Source organism: Palaemon carinicauda, chromosome 39 (assembly GCF_036898095.1).
Source record: "Palaemon carinicauda isolate YSFRI2023 chromosome 39, ASM3689809v2, whole genome shotgun sequence".
Taxonomy (NCBI): domain Eukaryota; kingdom Metazoa; phylum Arthropoda; class Malacostraca; order Decapoda; family Palaemonidae; genus Palaemon; species Palaemon carinicauda.
In genome coordinates, this window is record NC_090763.1 from 32338353 (window position 1) to 32358633 (window position 20281).

At 32.2% G+C, this 20281-nt stretch overlaps 1 long non-coding RNA gene across 1 annotated transcript; it reads left to right on the forward strand.

Moving 5' to 3' along the window:
- Positions 1–19051: 19051 nt before the first annotated feature.
- On the forward strand, positions 19052–19915 carry LOC137631094 (uncharacterized). Its single transcript, XR_011041860.1, has 3 exons — positions 19052–19290; positions 19601–19680; positions 19826–19915. It is a non-coding gene; the product is annotated as an uncharacterized lncRNA (long non-coding RNA).
- Positions 19916–20281: the final 366 nt, after the last annotated feature.

Consider the following 20281-nt stretch of genomic DNA (forward strand, 5'->3'; position numbering starts at 1 on the left):
AGAAAAAAAAAGGATTTAAAGGAAAAGACAGGTAAAAATTCAGAGGCAATGGAAGAGAGAGTTAGCTAGAAAGAAAGGGGAAAAAGTGATAGCAGTGAGTGTATCGTAGATCTTTGTGGTTTCCATTAGAACGTATAAAAATTGTTGAGGGGAACATGTGTCAACTTTTTGATTGTAGAGATTCGAATGAAAATTACATTGCTAATCCCTGATTCTCCATCTGCAACTTCTATAATGTTTGATTCTGGATCTGCTGATTCTGTATTGTCAATAGATATCAGAAACCAAAGTTTTTAAGGCTTAGGTATGTTCTTGAGGCAATGAAATACGCAATCAGAATTATGAAAATATTAATCCTTATTTTATTACCCTCCCAATGTGATTGTTTTTGTTCACACCTCCACACTGAAGTCAAGTTCGTATCATGGATAAAGAGGTCCTTACCCCTCACAAGTGGCCACGTAACACTCGATAAATATCTACACGTCACATTTAACCACCGAGAGATTCTTCAGTTTGGGGACTTCCTTTTCCCAATTCTGGTAAAGCTCGGGGATTTTTTTTTCTTTCTTTCGTAATCCCTGATACTTTTAACTGTCTCTTTTGATATATCCAGTATTTTATTTTGAAATAACCTCCATCGTCTTCACTAGTCTATTCTTTAGGAATAATGATAATGATAATAATTCATGCAAAATAAACTTGACTGATAAGACTCGAGTACAATGAAATAAGATTTAAGAAAAAAAAATGCAAACACTTTCCTGATAAATGGAAGTGATTTTAATTTTGATTTAATTTAATTCATTGCTCTCTATACATTTATTATTATTTTACTTATTTCGTTTGATAATGATAATTCTTTTAATTCCGTTTGCCTGGGTTAGCAAATGGAATTTATTTGTTGGTCCTATTCAAATTCATGAGAGAGAGAGAGAGAGAGAGAGAGAGAGAGAGAGAGAGAGAGAGAGAGAGAGATAGCTTTATTCCTTTTTTGTCTAATAGCTTTACTTTCAATCATCGCTCCAGTTTTCAAAATTACTCCATTCAGTAATTAATATTAAAATGTTATTTCTTTCTCCTTTTAAATCGTTCATGGTTATTTCCTTTCACTAGCCAGAAGCTATCATCTTGTCCAATATAACTGATATATGCCAGTGTGTGAAAAGGAGGATTACAACTCTTATCAATGAATAAGAAATGCTGTGTTTGTCACATTTTCCGGATAAAACTCTAGCGGCAATTTGTCAACTATGGCAACTATATTCTTTGTGAATTTTCGTTCATAAACCATATACAGTACTCTCATAAACGCCATAGTTATTTTGACTAGATAATTTAAGAGAACCCATCCGGTTCATGCTATATTAATCTATGAAAGCTGAAAAATAGTAATTTCATACTGAACGTCATTGGAAAGTTGTGTGATATGATAGTTACTAACCCATCACCTTATTCCGTCTTGCCATCACCCTTATTTCATTGTCAGTACTCTTATTTACGCCAGATATATTTGGTTTCGATACTTCAAAACAGGAATTTCAATGTTTATTAGTAAATAAATTCACGAGATTTATGAAATTTCCTTTTCTCACTCAAATCACCTTGAAAATTTTCTACGTATGACAACTTCCTAACAAGGAAGCTTAATTTTACCACCCTTCTGAGTAATGTGCTTCCGAAATACGCGCGTAGTTACAACAGACACCATTTTATTCATATCTATTTCAATGCCATCAGTCTGAGACACAGCAGAGCAAGATAACTCTGAAATTCCATCAGCCATTCTAAGGTTATTCCTTTTAAAAGTACGTATTCTACATCAATTATTCATTACGCAGAGTGGTAAACAATTTTGATTAGAGCGTATTATGCACTATTTCAGCTTGGAGGGGAAGACGATTCTGATTGTTTTTTAAAAACTTATTTTAGTTATAATCTCTCTTTAATTTATATCTTATCCTTACAAATGTTTAGTTTTCTTTTAAAAACGCTATCTGTGTTCGTATGAAATTGTAGAAAAAAAATGCGCAAATAAGTAACTGAATGGACAACTGCCCATAAAAGTTTCATACCCTGGCAAATCGATAATTATTTTCGAGATTTACTATTATTATTATTGCTTTTTTTTTTTTTTCATTTGTACCGATATCAATTTCAGTTTAAGAGTAGTGTACAAATCTAGCAAGTAAGAAAATTATTAATTTGCCTTCCCTACAAAAGCCGATAAAATAATGGCTTCATTATGAACAGATGATTTGATTTCGATGAAATGGTGCAGGTAAGAGTTGCGATTTAATTTCTCATGAAACTTACCTTTCTGTAAGGAAAACCAAGCGAGACAAATAAGCTTGCATGGGTCTGATGATTGACAGGATGGAAACCTTCTCTTCCATTCCAGAGAAGAATTAATTTTGATGTCCTATAACGCTTATTTCATGTAAAACTGTTGGAAAGATTCAATCACATTTCTTGACATGGCAGAGGCATCCTGCTCAAAATTTTGGAGGAGTGAGGAGATTTACAAAGAGGCCTTCCGAGGAAAGTGTTATCCCCTCAAAATTATACAAATCCGCTTATTAATACCAATAGTGGCATATGAAAAGTAGTTTCTTTCTAGAGGATATTAAAAGTTATGCCACGAAGGTAGTTTCCAACAGCCTATCTACTATATTCTTTGAGAGTATCAGCTGCTTCATAAAGTGGCTGAATACATCAATCTTTACCTAAATCTAACCAATGATTAGTGAATGGCTCCTCTTCTACTACTTTTCTTGACAGATTCTTGAATTATCATAAATGAATAATTTCTAAAATTTCTTACACATTACTTGTGACTGTGATCCACGCCTTTTGGGGGAAGACAAACTTGTACGTTAAAAAAAAGTAGAAAGGAAAACAAAATAATGAAAACCGATTGATCAATTTAGCATATATAAATGACAGAAAAATGTAATCGTGACTTCTTTTTAATGTGTCCACCCTTTTTCGAATTCCGGATAAATTTGTTGAAGTATTTTAATAATTACTGAAAACTCATTATAAACGTTTAAGATTCTAAAACTATATATCAGTAGCGAGTCTAGGCTCTTCTTTCAATGTGAGCGAATTTGTAACATAGTTTGGAATCCTACTTTCCTAACAAAAAATGCATATCAGCGAAGCATTTTGATCACCAAAACTTTAAACCGAGTCAAACTAACACTACCTTCTGTTTACCTTCCTGGCGATCTGATGGATTAAGGCTCGACTCCCATTAAGCTCAATAGTTTCTTGTAGTATCTGTAACTTCAATATCCTCTTAAGGTAAGATCAGGGGGTTTGGCGGAACCAATAGGTCTACCTGCTGAGTCATCAGCAGCTATTACCTGGCACTACCTGGTCCTAACTTGATGGGGACGGGGTTCGGGCGCTGAGCATTTTGCAATCCATAAGTGACCTTTAAACCTAATTTATTTCAAGTAGCGTACTTGCTCATACTCATACAACCTTATTCCTTGAAAATCTGTCAACATAAATTTTAAGTGGACAATTCATCTCGGCAATTTTCATTGTTCCATTAAAATATTCCACTTTTTCATTACTTCAATCAGGAACAATTAACATCCTTTCCTACAATGTCCTTTTTGCATGTGGAGCACCTCCATACAAGACTATTCACGTGCGTGATGTGCAGCTGTTATGTATGTATGTATGCCGTATACACACACACGCATATATATATATATATATATATATATATATATATATATATATATATATATATATATATATATACATACATATATATATATATATATATATATATATATATATATATATATATTTAGATGTATACATATATCAATAGATGTATATATATATATATATATATATATATATATATATATATATATACATTTATATATGTATATATATACATTTATATATGTATATATATATACATTTATATATTATATATATATATATATATATATATATATATATATATATATATATTATATACTGTATATATGTGTAAATATGAATATACATGTGCCTATATGTGTATACAAATGTGTGTGTATATATATATATATATATATATATATATATATATATATATATATATATATATATATATATATATATATATATGTATATATATATATATATATATATATATATATATAAGAATTTTTCCTTCTCCATCTTGTAAGCTCTGACTGGGTCGCTCGAAACTGAATATCAGTGAAGCAACAAACTGAATGATTATAACAGGTAAATAAAAGTAAAAATGTATGCCAATTTATTAGACATCCGAAAGGGAATCTGGGTTGATCGAAATGAAGTAAGTGTAAAGAATGCAAAAGAAAAAAAAATAATGTGAAAAATTAAGTAATATAAGGGTTTGGGTGTTGTTAAAAAGGTCTGAAGGTTTCTAAGATATCAGAGTCATGCTAAAAGTAACAACAGGATGTACAAAACACTGATATTTGACAACTGTGCACCATAGCTCCCAATAATAGCGTTAACAGATTGTGCTGTATAATCCAACCCATCGTATGATGTTATTTAACACGTATTGCGTAAGGTGAGAAAAAGTGGTAGATCTGATTGGTGGGGAAGTAGATGCCTTTTATTCTAATGTAATTTCAATTAATATGTTATATTATGTAGACATATTTGATGCGGTTAATAATATACTGAGACTAGAGTGTTCTAATATAGGTACCGCAAATAACTAGTGCCAACAAGTAACCAAGTATATCAACCCGACCGAGACGATAGATAATCAGGAAGCATGCGTGATTTATGTTCATTTAACCATTTTTTGTTCGCACTACACAGGACTGTTGCTTTTGAGAGCTATAGTACATAATACCAATATTAGTCAAACGATGTTGTCTCTCAATTCGGATCTAAACTGCATAAATTACAATGATAATAAATCAAATATTAAGCGTGTTTGCGCATATAACACCATTGTACACTTAGACAACATTGGACACTAATGACCACAAATCCATTATTAGAGCAGAGTGTAAAGTTAAATTTAGATTAGAGTACATACAACCTTACATTGCATCTGATAGTACATAAAGTGCACCCAAAACTAAAATTTGATGTCGGTGTGGAAAGCTAGCTTAATATTATATTCATAAATGCAAACATTACATAAATGTACAATAGCTAACATTGAACAAGTGTGTACACAAAACTAATATTAGATTCGACCGAACCTAAATATCATAATAGTTGAGCCAAAAGACAGCATAAGCCAAGCCAGCTCACAAAGCACACATCAGACGCGTCAGTATAAAGCTCACAAAAGACATTCGCGCAGACACAACTCAGCATTAAAGAAGGAGAAGGTGAGAAGGAGGGTGTTTACCTTACCTCAGGCAACAGTGTGGTGGGAGGATTGTCGGTCTCGTCAAGAGCCTTGCGGTGCATGATCTTGAAGGGGACCTTGACGCTTACTTCGCCCCCAATGGCACTGGTGAAGAGCTTGCCCTATATGGAGGAGAAAAGGAAAATAATCTTAGACGTAGAAATTATATAAGGGAAAAGAGGTGACTGGTTCAAAAGAGGGGAGGATTTCGTGTTGGAATATAGGGATTTATATAAAAGCTGTTGAGATTTCATAAAGGAGCGTAGAGATTTATTTGAATAATGGTGGGGCGTGCTCGATAAGTGAAATCTATTTGTAAAATTGGGTGATTTATTTTTAAAAAATGGGATTTAATAGAAAAAGAAAAGTAGATATTATAAGTTTGGAAATTTAATTAGGGAGCCTAAAAATTAATTTCCAAAAATTGGGGATTTAATTAAGGAAAAATATATTGGTAAAAAAAGTTGGAATTATCATTAATACTAAATTAAACACCAGACGTTAATCAATATTAGAATTTAAATAAAAAAAAATATTAGATCCCTATAAAATTCATTGCCTTTCGGAAAAGAACAGTCCCTTGTTAAGATTTATTACTAAGTGTTCTTTGGAAAAAGTAGATATTTACCTTATTAATCTAGCGATATACAATGGCGTTACTGGATAATGGTCATCGAATAAGTAACGTCTTGGGAATCATTTATGAAGATGAAATAATTGAATATATCGAAAGCATCACGACAAACAAAAAAGGAGGAAATGTATATATTGTATGTGTTTTAAAACAAGATGTTTCAGAAGTGATATTAGGTGTTATATAACGGAAAAAGTATTTTGAACTGACATGACTTTTGCATGACATGTTATAGGATTATTTTGCAATAAAAGATAAAGTGAGAGAATAATCTTTCAAAGAGGAGTTACCAAATGCCGTGACATTTGAGCTAATGGAGAGAAGGTTTACTTTTCTCCATTGAACTTTCAACTTCATACATGTCAAAAGTTATTTTTATCATCAAATTTCTGCAATTGTCAATTCATTCTTCTTGATATAAACTGTTCTTCAGCAAAAAAAGGTTTAAAAACAGCGGAGTTTAATCCTAGAAGACGAGGTTTCTAAGAAAATTGCTTAGATTTATAAAAACTATATAAATAAAGAAATTTCTCTACTGCCTTAGTCCCTTCGCCTCTAATGTCAGAGCATATTACTTAAATATCAAAGAGTAATCATAAAATAATGAAATAATAGATATGGAGTTGTATATCGAAAAAAGAAATAATAATTCACAGTGAGCATCGTATAACGAATTTGTTCTGAAGTGATATACAGTAAAGAATATTGACTTATAACAATGCATGCTCATGTTTTAGTTCCATGATGTTATCCTCTTAACTTACCAGTGTAGATACTCTTTTATTTGGACAATACCAGTATACAAACAAAACCAAAAGTACGGGAAAACATTAAATTTCATCTAAAAGTGTTTCAATATTTGTAAAACTGTATTTTTAAGAAAGATATTTACGAGTTTTAAAAGTCTCTACATTTCATTATCAACGTTTCGACTTAATTCATTAGAGAGATTAGTAAGCAAACTGTGGTTTACGGTTCAGCATGTAAATAATAGATAATTGGTTATCCCTGCCACATTAGGATCTGGCCATATTTTACAGTGACAAGGACAGCTACGAGTACTTAACTGTCCCTGCCACATTTCGCATTGACCACTTCTGCAGTTTCAGTCCAAAATACATGGAAATTACTAATTTTTCTTGTTTTTATGACCCTCTCAACCCGCTTCAGAATACTTGTCTGGGCAGCACAGAGGATAAGGCAGGTTATTACAAATGTAAAATCTAAAATGACGATTTCAATTCCTTGAGAAAATTCCATTTTTTTTTTCATGAAACTAAATTTCACGTATATAGAAACGTCTGAAAGAAAACGATTCTTATCTTATTCGTCTTCTGTAATTAAGATTTGCGGAAACTAGCATTTTCATATTTTACCGAAACATAATACACTATCTGGACTTCTTACTAGAAATTTGTTTTGATTAAAATCCCGAGTAGACTAGTTTTCCCGAAATGGATAAGAAGCAGTTTGGGACTAGTACGAGGGAAAGGGGAATAAACGATAATTCTTGTACGTTTTATTTTCTAGATCATAAGAATTATTTGATTGCACCAACTTTACTTATAAGATGATTTTCATCACACATACCTACTATCCAATGCGCAACTAGGTAAAAAATATATTTATCAATATTATTACCTAAAATGGGCATTTTCTTCCAGTCCAAACACTATAATAGCGTTTATTACAAAAGTATTAGGTTGATAAGCACTTTTAGTTTTGATTGTGGGTTGATTTCATACACACACACACATACACACACACACGACCACACACACACACACACACACACACACACACATATATATATATATATATATATATATATATATATATATATATATATATATATATATACATATATATATATATATATATATATATATATATATATATATATATATATTTATATATACGTATATATATGTATATATATATATATATATATATATATATATATATATATATATATATATATATATATGTATATATATATATATATACATATATATATATATATATATATATATATATATATATATATATACATATATATATGTATATATATATATATACATACATATATATATATATATATATATATATATATATATATATATATTTATATTTATATTTATATATATATGTATATATATACATATATATACATATATATATTTTGTCTGTGTGCCTGGTGTATCATTAATTTGATGTTGAGTATTTACAAATGACCTGGTTATGTTTTCAATTTTATTTTTAAAGAATACTAGAAAATTATTTGCTAGCTCTTGGTCACTGTATCCTTCAGGTAGCTTATTTTCTTTTACATTTCCCATTATACCATTCAGGAGACGATATAACTTATTAATGTCTGTTGCTGCTTCGAGGATTTTTCTCTTATACTATTCACTTTTTTTTTTCTTCTTGGTAAGTAATTATATTGACACGCAGCAGTTTTGTATTCTACCCAAGTACTTTCATTTTCTAACCCATTGCACTTTCTTTCTGTATGTCTTTTCCTTCTTTTTTACCAAATTCTCTCCATCAAACCAAGGAGTTTGGTCTTTTACAATTATAGCCTTTTCATTCGGTGGGCAAATGGTATCATATTCACTTTTACTCACTCTATTATAAGTGGTCATAAGACAGTTAGCACACTTAGCTTGGTCATCATGATCACAGGGAATGTTAATAGCATCATTTATTTTCTCTGTAACTTCCCCAATAAATACGGTAGGAGAAAAATTTGATTCTTGTCTAAAGTTTATTTTCTTTACTAATGCATGTTTTGTAGAGGTAGGCTAAACGTAATAAGTTTGTGTACTGACGAGATAGTACATTTCTCTTCAACTTTTATGTCAGATACAATATTATTCATGACATCACTTAGAACTAAGTCTAGCGTATGCCCAGTTGAAGTAGTTGTACAGTCGATATTATTCACTAGTCGATATGATTCTAGTAACTCACTAGATACCAAAGCGTCGGGATTTGATGGGTCATCCATCCAAAAACTGAAGTCTCCACAGATAGCTAATTCATTTTTCTCCATGATATTCATCTCAGTCTTCAAAAAAGATACTAGTGTTTGTTCTAGGAGGTTTGTAGATTATTACAAAGGATATTCTTCTATTTTTTGGCGTAAATTTTATTTCTATATATTCAAAGCTTATTACACTAATTTTTTTCAACGATTTGAGATTTGAGTAACTTTTATGAATAAACAGTTCGACACCCCCCACCAGACCTACCTTCTCTCGGTATGTGAAAGAAGGCATGTGTGGGGGGCGTCATTTCAGTGATCTTTGCCTTCTTCAAGTTATATAGCCATGTTTCAGATAATGCTAGTACGTGTAAATATTTCTCGTTTATCAATTTTCGAATTTGAAGTCTTATTACCTACAGATTTTATATTTACATAGCCAAAGTTTATGGCATCTCTAGTAACCATGATCAGTATTTTCCGCTAGTCTTTTCAATTCGAAGTCAAAAGCATTGCAGTCTCTAGAATTTACTGTGTGGTCACTTAGTCTGTTTAACGTTGTGCAGTTTATACACTTTGACACTTGCGAATTACACTCCCTGGCCGAGCGTCTGTGAACATTTCCCGCAGCTTTTATCTTCATTCTTAGACTTGCAATCTTTTTCAAAATGTCCATACTTCTGACAGTGGTAGCAGGTGCTCACGTGGTACCTATTACGTATGTTATAGATACCACATCGTACCGAAACTTTGTCTCCATTATCATGAATAGCCTCTGAACTTCAGGATCACATTTCAGCACATGGTGGGTGGGTCCCCCCGAGGCATTTTTCTTCAGGACTACACTTATCTTATCATCTATATTTTGAATTTAGTCTAAGCAGCAATTTCTTTGAATCAAAGCATTTACTACATCATCTTCATCATTGTATACATTGCATATCATTATTTTGTGTTTTAGTTTTCCGATTTTTCTCGTTTCAGTGTCAGCCACCAATGTCTGAATTTTGTTTGCCACCTCTTCTCTGATCATACTGTTTGCAAAGTTTTCAACAACATTTCCATTCGTAGTTGACCTCGTGTTAAGTATTGGAATGTCTTTAAGTGCTTGTTAAACCTCACGTTTTCTTTCAGTAATTCTACTTGTTACATTAGTTGATTTAATTATCAACAGACTTTTTTCCTTAACTTTGTCAGCAAATGTCGGTTTCTCCGTTTTTGGGTCTATCAATGTTTGAAGTGTTGCTTTAACTGATTTCATATTCATGGCAAGAATGTCAACTTTCTCAGTGAGGTCGGTGGTCAAGGTGGAATTTGATGCGTCTCCGCTAAGGTCCGCAAGTTTGTTTTCTAAGTCATCTATTTTTGCATCTTGTTCGTTCAGGGCCAGATATCTCACGTTTACATCTTCCTTTAATTTTGATGTTACTAAATTGTTTTGCCTGGCTTCACGCTTGCAGTTTGGGCATAACCAGTCTAGGGTTTTCCGTTCATTCTCACTGATAGTTGTCACTATATGCCCACATCTCTTATGGCAGAGTTCATTACATTCACATACTATCCATTTTCTCCGTTCTCCATCCATATCATTACATATGAAGCAAACATAGTTAGGAGCACACATAGTGTACTGTTTCTAATCACTTAGGTTTCTCCATAAGACTAACTAATATCTTTGCAATGATACACTAAGCGAGAAACGCAAAGCTAAAACATGACCCAGGGCATGTATAGCAGAGCTCAACACAACACGTCTACACTCTAGCACTGACAATTCGGGGTAAACCTATGAAAATTTAAAACAACATCATTTACATCACTATTCGCTGCTACTGTATCTAATTACACATCATGACAGCCTTGCAACATTTGCAATGCATACTATGATTAATATCAGTATTTAGTTTATCACCGGCGTTATTTTGTTTATTTGCAATTATTTCTAGTCACAGTCCCACCTGTGGGAGATTTTTTGCTTTCCCAGACATGACTATAACCAATAAAACACCTTAAATTACTCACATGATTAATAATAAACAATATTGCACAATGTAAATAAGTCTGAGAATGTATACCAAGAGCCCACACATCTCCCAGTCCGGTTGTCTATTCCAAGTATTTGTTATCATGTATGTAAGTAAATTGCCACATTGGGTGATGTTGTTTCTTTTCAATTCCAGTTTGTATCCGTTACCTCTGGACTGATTTGGGCTAAGCGTGAATAGATGGTTGCAATCTACATTTGTTATTCCTTTAAGAATTTTGAATGCCTCTGTTAACTGTCCCCTTAGTCGTAGAGTTTGTGGATCAAATAAGTTCAAACGTTCCATCCTCCGTCTATATCCAAATTGCCTTAGTGTTGGGACTAGTTATGTGGCCCTATCTTGTACTGCTTCCAGTCTATCTATATCCTACTGAATACTTGGAACCCACTACCTTGTTGAGGTCTTATTACTAATGTGTACAGCTGTAGTATATTATCTTTGTTTTTGTATTTAAATTCTTTCATTATGTAACCTATTAGTTTTTGTGCTTCCTTCTCAGATTTTATGCTCTGTTTGGTGAACTTAAAATCCTTGCTGATAATAATACCGAGATCTTCATCGTGGCCTACACTTTTTAGTTCATTACCCGGCAATGAGTAATGCGAGAGAGAGAGAGAGAGAGAGAGAGAGAGAGAGAGAGAGAGAGAGAGAGAGAGAGAGAGAGAGAGAGAGTAAACCATCAATAATAAAAAAGAAATATTTCGGTTGCAGAAGAACTGAACTATAACTGCCATTTCATTATTCCAGTGTAGCTATATTATTGTATTGAATTAGTATATGTATATATATATATATATGTATATAGAGTATATATATATATATATATATATATATATATATATATATATATATATATATTTATATGAATATATATATATATATATATGTGTGTGTGTATGTGTGTATATATGTATATATATGTATATATATACACACACACACACATATATATATATATATATATATATATATATATATATATATATATATATGCAGAAGAACCACAGGGAAAATGAAAATACGAAATATAAGATTAAGTCCTGACTAGTTTTGTGATACTTCTTCAAAAGACTGATTTATTGAGAGAGGTTTCTTTACATTTTATAGGAAAAGTAAACGTACGAACATGCATATAGAGGTTTACAGAACAATGACACTCCCATACCAGCTACCTGGGCTGAGGTCAGGTGTTTATTGGGCGGAGATCCAACCTCATTAGACACCTGCCAAAAAGGGTCATTTCTGAAGACCAGTAAATTCTTGTTTTTGACTTTCAATACAGATTATTTATATGAATAACGGTAGCCTTATCTATATAGATACATAAGCAAAACTATATGTATATGTAAAACACATCTATATATAAATATATAAAAAGACATATACATACAGACAGGCATTCATACCCAAACATGCATAATATATACTTAGTCATATACATACGTGTACACATACAGGTATACATATACAGACACATACATAGACTTACATATAAAGGTTTTTTTTTTTTTTTTTTTTTTTTTACAAATGATTAACATGCTTGTAAAGGGACTTTAGGTATATGTTACGATAGGATTTTGATGGAATTTTTTTTTCGTGGTTTGCAGAATCCATAGTTTTCAAAAACAGTCAAGAGTTGAGTGGGTTCTACCACAGGCAGTCACTGGTGATTGAGGATTCCACTTCAGCCATCAGAGTTCCATTGCTTTGCCATATCTAATATCTATACAATATAAATAAAGAATCTAATATTTTTAATTTTAAAGTTTCTTTATCCAATATTGACATTAAAGTTATTGTTACTCTGCTCTCGCTGCTCTTGTTATAATTTTTTTTTTTTTATTCTCTTTTATGTTTTTGATATGGCACCCAATGTGGTTTTTATTTGGACTATTGTTGTTATTATTTATTAGTGTGCTGACTACTATAATTATTTCAAAATTTTTCTTTTGGTTAGGCTGCATTGACGTTTAGAATTAACTTAAGATTTTCTGTAATCATGACAGACCTTAAGCTTCTTGTTACGAGTCGGAAGTACATCCGCTCTCAAGTCACTAGACAATTTAATGAAAGGCACAAATTTTCTCAGTATAATACCTCACAAAAGTTAAATCTTGTTGAGAAACTTATGAATTTTAAGGAAGAACTTAAAGGGCTTGATAGTAATGCCATATCTTTCAAGTGGTCACAGAGCGAAGATGAAGATGAAATGGAAATTGAATTTAGCTCTTGTCAAGAATATAAAGATAAAATTTCTGAAATGTTGCTGCTCTTAGAGGCTAATGTTAATAGAAGCACAAGCGAAAATCAGAATGAAACTCTTCTTAGTCTTCTTAAAAGTCCAGTAGCACCTTTGCCTAAATTTAAGAGTTCTGATGATGATAGTTTTCTTACACAGATTATGATAGGTTGTTGTTATTTAAACATCAGGTTTCTGGCAAGGCTTTACTTTTGATAGACTCTTTAGAAGCAGACAAACAAGGTTATTCCCTTGCAAAGGAACTCTTAAAAACAGCGTTTGCCTCAGTTCCAACTCAAAAGTTTAATGTGATGAAACAACTTCAAGAGCTGAAGTTAGGATATGATTCAGAACCCTTTCAGTATATTAGTATTATTAGAAAATTACAAGAAGCTATTAAGACTTTGAAAACGGATATTGATGATGTTTTGCAGTACTTTTTCCTAAGAGGAATGAATGAAACTTTCAGAAATCAATTGATACAAATTACTAACAATTCAAAGCCCACTACAAATGAAATTGTTGATAACTTTTTTGAATCCAATGAACGGTATCAGAATGCAAATATACTTGGTAAGTTAAGTAAAAGTAAACAGCCTTCTGCTGAAAGGTATCAAGATAAACAGGGAATGAGTAAAAGTTCAAACTTGGCAGCAGAGGTTTATGTTAAAATCTCAAATACTTTTACTTCTTGCACACTTTGTAGCGATAAGGTTAATGGTGATCATCCAATCCATAATTGCCCTAATTTTACAACTGCTAAGGATAAGATTGCTAGGTTGAGTATATTGAATGGTTGCACTAAATGTGCAAGAATCGAGCATTTGGATAGCTCATGCCATTTTAGATTTGCCAGAAAGTGTAAACATTGTCAAGGATGGCATTTCTCCTTTCTTTGCTTGTCAGATAATCATGAAAGGTCTGAGGTCAGGGATTTGGTGCGGAATACTAAAAAACCAGTTCCTAACCCTAAGCAAAACGAGAAAGGTAAATCAAAAGATGCGCAAAATAGTACAAAGAATGGGGTAGTTTGTTCAGGTAGTTCCTTTCAGAGTAATGGGGGCATAGATTCAATTTTACCCACATTTTCTTGTACTTTGGGCCCTAGTAAAATAAGAGGATTGAAGGATTCAGGTAGCCAAGCTAATTTCATTTCTGAGTGTGCTTTAGAAGGTCAGTGTTCCAAAACTATTAAAGTTAATTTTGACCGAGTTATCAATGGGTTTAATGGAGCAAAATGTTATCGTATAAAGATAGTTCAAATTTCTGTTAAGATTGGGGAGACAGTGCATAATGTAGAAGCTATTTGTGTCCCAGGTATTGATATAAATTTGAATTTACCAGGCTTTGGTAAAGGGGTTAAAAGTTTTAGAAATTATGGTTATAAGCTTTTAGATGAGTTTTTTGATGAAGCTAGAGAAGACATATCAAACATTCAGTTTGTCCTAGGTGCAAATTCAGCTCATTGTCTCATGGAAAAGATGGTTAGTTTTGGTCATAGTGGTCAGTCAGTGTACTATGAAACTAAATTTGGCATTATGTTAATAAGAAACGTTGATTGATTAATTGTAAATTTGAAATTTCTCCCCAGCCTGCATGATGATACAAATTTACTTTTTGGCTTGGAAGAGAATTTAGATGAGCAGGTTAAATCACTGGATAATAGTAAATTTCCTATGACTTCATGTTTCAAGTCTAGTGTTAGATGTATTGGAAGTGCAGAGGATCCTACAATCTGTATTTTAGATCATGATGGCAGGATCAGTGAGCATAAATTACAAAAAGCTACTGATCATATTTTAGAGCGAGAACGCTCATATTATTTGCACAAAGATAGCACTGACTTAGATGGGGAGAGCACTGAACATAATATTAGGTATTTACTTAATAACACACAAAGAGATGGAGGCAGGTTAGTTATGCCACTTTTATGGAATGATCGTGTTTCTCATTTGCTGGGAAAGAACACAAATTTAGCAAAGCAAATTTTGAAATCTAACCTAAAGAAATTATCAAAGAATGATGATTTTTTTACATTAATGGATGAAAACATGAAGACTCAGGCAGCTCAAAACTTGATTGAAAGAATTGATGATTTGGATAAGTTTTGTGAAGAACACTCAGAGTACAGTTTTTTTGCCGCACATGGGAATATTTAAGTTAGACCGCAGTACTACTAAATGCTGAATGGTTTTTCTCTCTAATTTGTGTGAAAAACAAAGTAATGGCTCCCCCTCTATTAGCCACAATCAGGCTATGTGGGCTGGTCCTTGTATTAATCAGAAATTGTCTACTGCCTTGCTACTTTTAAGGTTTGATTCTCATTTATTGTGCTTTGATTTAAAGAAAGCTTTCCAGCAGATAGCATCAAATGATACTGACCAAAGTAAGTTATTATTCTTTTGGTTTAAAAATGTAAGTAAAGGAGATTTTACCATTATAGTATACAAGAATCTTCGTTTAAGTTTTGGGCTAAGGTGTAGCCCAACAATATAGATGATTGGTTTGTACAAAATATTGATGCTAGACACTGAAGGTGATTTGGACAACTTAAAGGAATTGAAGAAACTTATTTACTCTTTGATATACATGGATAATGGTGCGTTCACTGCAAATGATTCTGAAAGCTTACACTGGGGTTTTGATAACTTGAAAAACATTTTTAATCCATATAAATTTGAATTACAACAATTCGTTACCAATGATGTTATGCTCCAAAAAAAAATAGATAAGAATTTGGATGAAGTCACTCCTGATGTAGTTAAAATATTTGGTTTGAAGTGGAACAGAATAACGATTGCATTTCCTCTCCTAAACTTGAGCTAGACTTTAAAGCAAACACTAAGAGACTGATATTGAAAAGCATTGCTTCAAATTTTTATCCATATAATTTCAAAGGAACTATTTTAAACAGAGCTCGTTTATTTATGCATGAACTACAATTAAACACTTCTATAGGATAGGATACAGAATTGTCCATTGAGCAACAACGAGAATGGCGTAACATAGCGAAACAAGTTAACATGATTCCTCCAATTGAGGTACCTAGATTTGTTGGGGAGAGAAATGGGTCATATCGTTTAATTGCATTTACTGACAACAGTAAAATAATCTATGGGACAACAATTTTTATTCAGTGCATAGAAACTAAGCAAGTCAGTTTTTTTCTAGCAAAGAATCTCTTGGTTAACAAGCAGTTAAAAAGCAAAAGTATTCCATCTCTAGAATTCCAAGGGATAGTTTTGGGAACAGAAACATTATTGGATTTGAGTAAGGATCTGGCAGGTCCTCAGTGCCCTAAACCTATTAGAATTGTAGAATCAGTACTTTATACAGATAGCATTGTTTCACTGAGCTGGATTAATTCTTATGTGAACAAATTAGATAAAATGAATAAAAGGAGTGTCTTTATAATGAATCGTTTGGATCACATTCAAAGGACTTGTGAAAATAACCCAGTTAGATTTTGTTTTGTCAGTGGTATCTTGAACCCAGCAGATTGCATAACTAGGCCTATGTCGTACAAACGGCTTTTGAAAACTAATTATTTCACTGGCCCAGAATTTTTAAGATCTGAAAGGGATGAACTGTGCAGTAGAGCTGACACATTTGACATAGTTGTACCAAATACAAAATTTAATCCATTGAATGGAAATTCCTTCTCCATATCTGCATCTAAATCAAGTGAATCACAAGTATTAGCAGAATCAAACCCTGAACATTTAGTCCTCCTGGATAAGTGTTCCAGTTTCTCTAAGCTTGTTAGAATTCACAAGTATGTTCTTAAATTCATTGCTTTGCTCAAAGGAAAAGCAAACTCAGTTTCTTTTAACTTTGGTGATGCATCCTCCTTTCATTTGGAAGCTACAAGACATATCACAAGGAATGATCAGAGAATCTGGTATGGTGAAGTTTTCCAGTATTTAGAAAGCAGAAATAAGAGAGTAAAGGATATTCCTAATAATATTGCTCAACTTAATGTATACATGGATGACCATGGACTCTTGAGAATTAGAAGTAAAATGCCTAAATGGAGAAAAGATACTTTTGTCAACTTTCCTATTTTACTTAACAAACACAGTAAGTTAACTCGGTTAGTAATAAAAGACTTTCATGAGAAATTCTCACATGCTGGTGTTTATTCCCTTTTGTCAGAGATGAGAAAAAGTTTTGGATTCCACATTACTTTTCAGTTGTAAAAAAGGTCCTTAAAGAATGTGTCATTTGTAAGAGATTCAAAGAAAGAACGGTTAAGGTCAATCAAAGTGCCCATCGTGATTTTAGGATTGACCCTCCTCTATGCCATTCAGGTATATTCTTATTGATCATTTTGGACCATATAACGTTAAGCTTAATGGTAAAAAGAGCAAAGTTTGGATTCTATGTTTGACTTGTCTCTGGTAGAGGGCAATTAATTCAAAAATTTGTTTAGATCTCACTACAAAAGAATTTCTAAGAGCTTTTCAACTGCATTCATATCAGTATGGAATCCATCAACTAGTTTTGTCAGATCTTGGATCTCAGTTGGTAGCTGGAGCTAATGTGGTCACTAAATTTCTGGGTGATCCTGAGAGTCCGGCATATTTTGAAGAAAATGGTGTAAAGTCAATTAAGTTTCAGCAGTATCGAAAGGGATGTAACAAATTAGGAGGGCTTGTTGAGACTTGTGTTAAGATGAGTAAGCGTTTAATCCATTGAGCATTAAAAAATAATTTGTTAGACTTCCGTGATTTTGAGTTTTTTGTAGAGCAAACCGTACACTTAGTTAACAGGCGCCCTATTGCCTTCAAAGAAGGGTTGAGAGACAGTATCTCAGATGAAGTGCCTGATGCAATTACACCAGAAATATTAATTCATGGACATGAATTGCTGTCTATTAACATTATTCCTGACTTGCAGGGCAATCCAAATGAAGATCTGAACTGGACAGCAGAAGATCATGTTAGCAAAGTTTTAGACAAGTATCAAAAACTTAGAAATGTGAGGTCTCGACTTATCAACATTTATAATTCAGAATTTATAGCACAAGCTACAGACGAAAGGAGTAGATATAAACCAGTGACACATAAAATAATTCAATTAGGTGATATTGTTCTGTTAAAAGAACTGCACATGAAACCTTCAAATTACCCAATGGATATTGTTAAAAAAGTAAAATTAAATGACTTGGATGAAGTAATTGACATAGATGTGTTTAAGGGAGCTTCTCGTGAAACTGTAAGACGGCATGTTACTTCAGTAATACCTCTCTTAAGCCCTGTGACTGATGGCAGTGAAGAAAAGGCAGATATTAAAGAGGACAGTAGTACACATCAAAGAAAAAGAGGAAGGCTGCTGTCATTAGTGAGGCAAGAACAAGAGAGACGTTGAGAAATTAGTATGCAGTATATATTTGGGTGTTGGTGAATTTTAATTTTTCCCCTTAGAATGTTACTCAATTTTGTAACATTACCTTCACCATTCGAATTTTCACTAAATTCGAATCCCCCCTTTGGAGTGTTAAATAATTATTTTATATACTAATTCTGTAGAAAATTTATAAAATTGTGTATATATATTTATCTAACTTCATATTTGTTTCATCTTTGAAACCCATATTTTGCCATATAAAGCAAAATCAAAAGAAATACTGGGAGTTTCAATGATATGCTCAGTCCATAGATGGCTCTGCTGGCTGTATTTTAATATTTGCAGTTCCTGATTCCATCATCCTTGGGATAAAATTTTCACCTACTGGTAATGAGGGAAGAGTGAGGAGGCAGTTCAGTTATATTGGACATATTGGACATATTGGATATATTGGATACATTAGATAATGTTTTCTTCGAGTGAAGAAGTGCTATGAAGATGGAGTAGCACTTTATATTAAGGCTACCTCTCCTGCAATTGCTTACCACGAGTGCTACCATGAAGTGCAATATGAAGATTTTAGAATACATACTTCTCACCAATGGGATCTTCTGCGGCTCTTCAATTTGCATTGGGATTTTAAGGATATGGCCAACCAACCCAGTGAGTTTCCTATGATTTTGTGGCATATGGTTCAACTATGGTTAGGGGGTTATAATATTTGAAATGAATATTAATTATCCAAGTCTTCAACCATAATTATTAATTTTCTATGGATTGTAAGCTCATTATGAAATTACTAGTGTTTTTCTAGCTTAATTCCAAATCTTTGTTTTGTGCATTTGGGTGTTCAGATTTGCTTAAATTGATATACTGTATGAGATTTTACTTTCCTGAGCTTGTTTTTTCATATTTGATTTAAAATTACATAACTTGGGATTTTAGTGAGCCTAAGTTTTTAATTTGTTACTAGGCTAGGTTACTTGTGCTTGCTGGAAGGTAGCCTAGTATCATCGGCTTCAGATATCTTCCTGGTCTTGGCAAATTTATTAGGTACCTAGTTCAGTTATATGTAATGTTATATTGGCATATTTGCATTTGATATTGATATATTGTATACCATTCATTATTGCTTATAAAAAGACTTTAGGTAAATCTTACATTAGGTTTTTGATGGAATTTTTTTCGTGGTTTACAGAATCCATAGTTTTCAAAAACAGGCAAGAGTTGAGTGGGTTCTACCACAGGCAGTCACTAGTGATTGAGGATTCCACTTCAGCCATCAGAGTTCCATTGCTTTGCCATATTCAATATCTATTCAATATAAATAAAGAATCTAATATTCTTAATTTTAAAGTTTCTTCATCCAATATTGACATTAAAGTTATTGTTACTATGCTCTCGCTGCTCTTGATATATTTTTTTTGGGATTCTCTTATGTTTTTGAAATGTATATATATATATATATATATATATATATATATATATATATATATATATATATATATATATATATACATACATATACATACATGCACATATATGCATACACACACACATATATATATATACACATACACATACACACATATATATATATATATATATATATATACATACATACATATATACATATCTATGCACATACAACATT